The 8,027-nt window shown below is 38.6% G+C and overlaps 1 pseudogene; it reads left to right on the top strand.

Moving 5' to 3' along the window:
- The first annotated feature begins 1,975 nt into the window (after window positions 1–1,975).
- Window positions 1,976–7,088, top strand: LOC113176559 (elongation factor 1-alpha 1 pseudogene; annotated as a pseudogene).
- The last annotated feature ends 939 nt before the right edge of the window (window positions 7,089–8,027 follow it).

Raw genomic sequence — 8,027 nt, 5'->3', positions numbered from 1 at the left:
GCACTAAAAAAGAATAAGATCATGGCACTTGCAGGGAAATGGATGGCATTAGAGCAGATTATGCTAAGTGAAGTCAGCCAATCCCTAAAAAACCAATGCCGAATGTCTTCTCTGGTATAAGGGGGGTGACTCAAAGTGGGGTAGGGAGGGAGAGCATGAGAGGAAGATTACCTCTAGGTAGGGAATAAGGGTGGAAGGGAAAAGAAGGGAGAAGGGGAATAGAAAGGATGGTGGAAGGAGACGGTCATCATTATACAAAATACATGTATGAAGATGTGAATTTCGTGTCAACATACCTTACATACAAACAGAGATATGATAAAATGTGGTATAAAGGTGTATTAAGAATTGTAATGCAAAAAATAATAATAATAAGAGAGCTCATGTATAATGGCATAATTTGGCATAAACATACGTTATATACAGAGTTATAAAAATTGTGCTGTGAATGGACAATTATGAATGTAATGCATTCCACTGTTGTCATGTATGTAAGAAATAATAATTTAAAAAAAAACTCACAAATCAGGTCACAATACACCCCTGCTAAATTTCTTACAATATCTTTTCACTCTACAGACTATTGAAGCCATTCTTCTCATTAGCTTCTGCCTATTTTCTGTCTTCCTCCAGGAACTTCTTCCTCATCCTCTGTCAGTAAGATGTAGTAGCAAATGCCTTCAGATAAGAGGCAGGTTAATCTTCTGTTGTGTAATTCAGGATAAACCAGTTTCCCTTTTCTCTTTCCTAAACTCATTTTTTTTAATTTAATTTAATTTTATTTTATTTTATTTTTAGAGCCTTTGCAAGTGCTTCAGTATCTTCCAGCCTTAATTATACTTGGTGAACTCAAATGTCACCTTCTCAGGTCTTTGTTAACTCCCCTCTGTCTATTGCTGGTCACATCCCTTCCACTTGTTTGCTACCCTGGGAGCATGTATCAATTAGTTTTCAGAATATAATAGTCTAATGTGTTTATTATGAATCATCCACACAAAAGTTTAGCCCCTTATAGCATAAAACTTATCTCTCTTATTTACTACTGTTTTTTCCAGAACTTTAGTGGTACTTGAAATATAGTATGTAGTTTTTTTAAGCATGTGTTTAATAAAGAAATATGTTTATTTGTCAAAAAATAAATAAAAATAATAAAAATAAAATGTTTTATGAAGCCCTCCTCTGTAAGATAAGTAATCCTTCCCCAACCTGGTCTTCACTAAAACCTTCTAAGGCATCCAAGGCCAGCCTCTTCAACTTAGCAAGGCCCTAAGCAACTTTGCAAGACCCAGTCTCAAAATAAAAAATAAAAAGGGCCGAAGTGACACTCCATAATAAAGTGTCCCGAGTTCAATCCCCTGTGCAAACATAATAAAATAAAGTAAAATAAACCTTCTAAGTACTTTATTTATGTAAACGGCACATGTTAATTTGCTTGTTCATTCATTTGATATTGAAATCCTTTCTTGATTTCAAAATAGCTGGAAGTATTTTACAGATTTAAAGGACTTTTTTTTTGCCAGAATAAAGCATAAAGAAAAGCAAGTACAAGTGAAACGAAGAGTACCATAAGCAGAAGAGCAAATGCCTTCGGATAAGAGCAGGGTTAATCTTCTGTTGTGTAATCCAGGATAAACCAGTTTCCTTTTTACAAGTTGTAAGATTCCCACAATGGTGAGAATCGTTAACCATGCCTGGAACATAACACTAAGCAGCCCACACAAATCCTCCATGTACTTGTGCCCACACCAGCTCAGCCAACTCTCCAGGAGCAGACTCTTATTCTCTAGTGCCTCCATCACCAAGGTGAGTTCACCCAGGCCTGCTGGCTCAAGAGACCAAAGAACATATTGGGGAGGATTCTATATAGAAACAGAGAATCATCAAGGCTTGAGTAATGGATCCAAGTCCCACAGGTCAGTGTCAGAGGGCAAGAAGTGTGTTATTTTCGCTTTGGAGAACAGCATATATGCGACAGATGACATTTTATGAATCCAGTGAGCAGCAAGAGATGAGCACGGAAGCCTGGTTAGCAAATCAGACTAGCTTATTTGGAGTGGTGAACCACCCTCTGGTCTGTAGGCTCCACCTTAAAATTGTGCCCCAGATATGGCAATTTCTTTGCATCTCTGCCTCCATCACCCTAGAGCAAGCAGCTAGATTCCCTCTCCTAGATCACTCTCCTAACCTTCTCACTAGCTTTACAAGCTTCCTGTCTTGGCCCCTATCGAATTCTCCACTTAGTAAGTAGAAGGATGCATTTACAATATAAATTGGATCATGTCACTTCTTCTACCTTAAATCTCTTTAATAACTTCCTCATATGCTTGGAATGAAATCAACTTACCTGACCACGACTTGAAACCTGACCATGACTTGAAAGACAGTCTCAAGGCTAGCCACAGGATATATATCCAGCCTCATTTCCTACCACCATCTCTCCAGTTCATAGCGTCCCACTTTTTCTTTCTCAAATACATTAAAATACTCCCACCTCAGCCTCTTATGGTTGCTGTATAGGAGAAATGAGCACTCTGAGAAAAGCAGAAGCAGAATATGTCTCTGAAAAGAGAATAGGGCTTCTCCTTCTCTCACTCCCTCTGATTTCATATGTGTTTGTAACACACACAAAAGGAACCTAAGGATACTGATAGGGGAAAGGAGAGCAAAGATGAAGCAGTACATCAGGAATAGAGAAAGGAAGAAAAAGAAAAGATGGGCCTTGGTCATGACTTCGTGTTCATATTAATTTGCTATTTCTGTCATAACAAAGTACCACTTACTGAGCTGCGTAAAACAACACTATTTTATCATCTCATAGGCCTGTAAGTCGGAATGCCTCTAGACTTAGGTAGTTCTCTGGGACCTACCAAGTTCAAATCAAAGTGTTGTCAAGACTTCATTTGCTTCTGAAGCTCTGGAGATGAATCTGTAGATATTCGCTTAGGTTGTTGGCAGAATACAGCTCCACGCAATTGTTGGACGCGGGTACCTGTTTCATGGCTAGCTGTTGGCCAGGGATTGTTCTTAGCTTCTGGAGGCTGCCCCCATTCTTTGGCTCACGGCAACATTGGATCACATTTTATTCATGGTTCAGATGTCTCTGACTTCTACTTCGGCCGTCTCTCTCTGAGTGATACTTCTGTGGCTTTCACAGACTCCTACGATGAAAGTGGACCAATCTAGATAATTAAAGGTAATCTCTGTTTTAGGGTCAGCTGATATGTAACCTTAACCACTTTTAGAAAGCTCCTTTCAGGATAGTATCCAGATTAGTGTTTGGTTTAATAATGAGAGATTAGGAAACCTGGGCAGACATCTTCAGAAATCTGCCTACTATGACATCAAATACCAGCTGAGTGTTTTTCATACATTAGGAAGTTTAATTTTCCTAAAACTAATATAACCAGGCAATAGGTCCTGTTATCACTAAAAACAATAGGAGCAAAAAAAAAAAAAATTTAATATTTTTTTTTATTTTCAAACCAAATGAGTATACCTATCAGACTATTTTAATATACCTGTAACTGGATTTTACTGTGTAAAGTTTATACACACACACACACACACACACTAAACTCCATGGAATACGTCTATTGCATATGCAAGGGACAAGTTTAACAGAGGTTACTTTGGATCTCCTGTTATCTAAAATCTCAACTTGCCTTCCCTCTATGCTCATTTGAATAGTGTGGCCAAAAATTCTAATGCTGAATCAGTGATCATGGCATTGCCATGGCAACCCAGCGGGGGTCTCCAGCAGGAAGCCACCTTCACTTAACTGCAGCATAAACAATTCACCTGATTATGGGCTATTAAGAGGCAACACACAAGAGCATGTGAATAGAAAAAGAAAAGAAGGGTTTTGGTAATGTACTTTGAAATACATTCTGGTAATCTCTAATAAGCCAAGATGAAAAAAGAAGATGCTGAGAAAAATGGCGAAGAATCCTTCCCATAGATTTTGCAAAAAATTGGACAGGTTCACAGCTAGCTGACTTTGTGGAAGTGCTTCTGTGAGATTTCAGGATACTTTTTTCACCGAATTTTGCAATATTTCTCTCTCCTTTTCCTTCATTTCACACACACACACACACACACACACACACATCCACACATACATAATCCTTTTCTCACCACATTAAAAAAACACAAAAGTGAGAAAGTTTATGTTATTTTAAGCTGGGGAAGAAGAATACACACCACACACACACACACACACACACACACACACACACACAATATTTCTGATATTGGGTTCCTGATACAGGAACAAAGCCCAGGAAGAGAATGACTTTTACAAAACAAAACTCACAAATATTTCTTTAAGCCCATAAATTTATAACACTGTCCTGAGAGATGCCCTGCTAAATGTCAGAGCAGATAGCCCCTCACCTCTGACTTGAGACTTTCTAGGCAGACCCCTCACGGAATATCTACCCTTGCCTAAGCTGTCAACTAATGCAGACATTTCTGCCTAGAAGAAATGTGTTAAGTCACATTAAAGTTAATGAGTTTTATCTAGCATAGTTTCTTGCTACCAAAATGTTTATAGCTTACCACCTTCCTTTTTAAAAAGGAGGGAGAACTCTTTCTTCAGGCACACACTTCCCACATATCTCCTAGGCTGCCTTTTCTTAAATTCTTCTCCCAAGGGTAACTGTGCAGCCCCCACCTCAACTTTATCCCACCCCAACCCTCCACTAATCACCCTGGGTTCATACACCTGTGCACAGCTTTCCTGAGGATGAATTTCAACGTTCTATACTGACCCCATCATTAAAGTTTTAATACAAAGGATACTTTGTTCTCTGACAATGACACCATTTTACCAGGAACTCATCAGTAAAATTATTATTCAACAAGGTCAACACTTTGATCTGATAGAGCCTTACAGAAAGGACAGAATATTAAGCAAAGACAATACAGCCTTTCAATATGAGCCTTTGATATGACCCAGCAAAGCACTCTGTGGTGATCAATCTACAAAGTAACCAAATGCAGCGATTTAAAGAGCTGTTAGCATTCATGAGTAGTTGCATCAGGGAGACCTATGTTTCATTTTGAAAAGGGAATTATATTTTATGGAGAACGTTTAACTGCAGTTATGACTTAGCCTGTAAAGTCTGCAAGATAAGCAATGAATCATATCTCTCAAAGAGTAAAGGAAGGTAAAGAATGTCCTGAAGAAATTCTGAAGATGTTACAGATGGACACCATCTTCGAAGCTTTAGGGTCAGGCACAATTTTCTTCTAGTTGCAGTACTGGGCAATTTAGAAACTGGTTACCTTGGAAAAGTTGTTTAACTTTTCTGGCCATGGTTCCCACCAGTGTGATATACAGGTGATTAGAAAAACACAGACTAGATTAGTCAAATTGAGATACTTTGAACAGTGAAACAGGGGTCATTATTAATAACTACACCCGGACAACTGGAGTGACCCAAGACCACTGGGGCAGGCCAAATACATATGATTTTCCTGTCAAGATAATGAAAAAATCAATGCCTCCACAACAACACTAAATGCTGACACAGATGGGGAGCAACAGGAATTTGTACTTGTTGCTGAAGGGGATGCTAAAAGGGTATGACTACTTCAAAAGGCCGTTTGGGAGTTTCTTTAAAAATCAAACACATGCAGGGTTGCAGCCAGAACACAAGTGTTTTGGAAACCATCACTAAATCAAAGCCAAAATGGAAAAGGAAAAAAATTGTATTGACATTGTCGTCTTTTTTTTTATAAACAGCCATAGCCATGTATTTATTACTGTTGTAATTCACAAAGCACTTTATAGAAATAATTTCTATAAAAGGAAAGAACAAAATAAAATTAAAATAGTGTTAACATCTTAAATTTCTTTTAGTAATTTTATCAGCTACTCAAATGTACAAAAATTATATAGAATTTTCTAAAAGTACGTCATTGGACATGTCGAATCAGGCAAGTCCACCACTACTGGCCATCTGATCTACAAATGTGGTGGGATCAACAACAAAAAAAAAAAAAAAAAAAAAACATTGACAAAATTGAACAGGAGTCTGCTAAGGTGGTAAAGGGCACCTCAGTATGCCTAAGTCTTGCATAAACTGAAAGCTGAACATGAGCATGGTATCACCGTTGACATATCCCTGTGGGAATTTGAGACCAGTAAGTATAATGTGACTAGAACTCATGCCCACAGCCATGGAGATTTCACCAGAAACCTGATTACAGACACATCTCAGGACAATGGCGCTGCCCTAATGGTCACTGCTGGTGTTGGTAAACTTGAAGCTGGTATCCCCAAGAATGGGCAGATCCCTGAACATGCCTTTCTGACTTACACACTGAGTGTGAAAAAACTTATTGTTGGTGTTAATAAAATGAATTCCACTGAGTGACCCTAGAGTCAAAAGAAATATGAAGAAATGGTTAAGGAAGCCAGCATCCACGTTAAGAAAACTGGCTACAATTCTGACACAGTGCAGTTTGTGCCAATTTCTGGTTGGAATGGTGACAGTATGCTGGAGCCAAGGCTAATATGCCTTGGTTCGAGGGATGGAAAGTCACCCATAAAGAGGGCAGTGCCAGGGGAATCATGGTGCTTGAAGCTTTGGATTCATCCTACCATCAATCCATCCAACTGACAAGCCTTTGCATATGTCCTTCCAGGATGTCTACAAAATCAATGATATTACTAATGTGCCTGAGGGCCCAGTGGAACCTTTGCTCCACTCCATGTCACAACTGAAGTCAAGTCAGTTGAAAGGCACCATGAGGCTTTGAGTGAAGCTCCTCCTGGGGTCAATGTGGGCTTTAATGTCAAGAACGTGTCTATCAAATATGCTGATCATGGCAATGTTGCTGGTGACATCAAAAATGACCCACCGATGGAAGCAGCTAGTCTCATTGCTCAGTGATTATCCTGAACCTGCCAAGCCTTGCATCCGTGCCCCTGTCCTGGATGGTTAAACAGCTCATAATGCTTGCAAGTTGCAGAGCTGAAAGAAAAAATTGATCATTATTCTGGTCAGAAGCTGGAAGATGGTTCTAAATTCTTGAATTCATGTGAAACTGACATTGTTGATTTGATTCCAGGCAGGTTATGACAGTCCAGAAAGCTCAGAAAGCTAAAGAAATATTACCCCCAATGCCTGCCACCCCAGACTTAAACCATTATGAAAGAACAATCTCAAAACTTGTTGTCCCAATTGGCCATTCAGGTTTAATAGTAAAAGACTGGTTATGATAACAATGCATCATGAAAACTTCAGAGGAAAGGAGAATGTTTTATGGACCACTGGGGCATTTTTGGTGTTTGTGTGTATGTGGCAGTTTTCAGTTTTTTTTAAATCAGTACTTTTTAATGGAAACAACTTGACTGAAAATCTGTCACAGAATTTTGAGAGCCATTAAAACTAAAGTTTAGAGAAAAAAAAAAAAAGCTAAACCTACTCTTACCATACTATCCAGCATTGTGCCACTTGTTACTTACTCAAAAGTGGTGGAAACTTATGTCCACACAAAAATCTGCACATGAGTGTTTGTGACAGCTTTATTTAAAATGGCCTAAACTTGGAAGCAACTAAGATGTTCTCTGGAACTGATAAACTCTTATATCCAGGCAATGGAATATTATTCAACATTTAAAGAAATGAGATATCAAGCAATGAAAATACATGAGGCCAATTTAAATGCACACTATTAAGTGGGAAAGAAAACATTCTGAAGAGGCTACATACTGTAGGAGTTCAAATATAGAAATTTCTGGAAAATGCAAAACTATGAAGACAATAAAAAGATTGGTAGCTGCCAGGAATTAAGGATGAAGATAAGATGGATACATGGAGTACATGTTTTTTAGTGCTGTGAAACTACTCTGTACCACATAATGATGATGGTTACAATCATATATTTGTCTAAATCCACAAAGCACCAGGAGTGAACCCTAATGTAACCCATGGACTGGTATAATGCTATGTCCATGCAGCTCCATCAGTTGAAACAGGTTTGTGGATAAGAAGGAAGTTGTGAATGGGGGCAGGGCA

Source organism: Urocitellus parryii, chromosome 8, assembly GCF_045843805.1.
Source record: "Urocitellus parryii isolate mUroPar1 chromosome 8, mUroPar1.hap1, whole genome shotgun sequence".
NCBI classification, from domain to species: Eukaryota; Metazoa; Chordata; class Mammalia; order Rodentia; family Sciuridae; genus Urocitellus; species Urocitellus parryii.
This window is presented reverse-complemented; position numbering and strand designations above follow the sequence as displayed.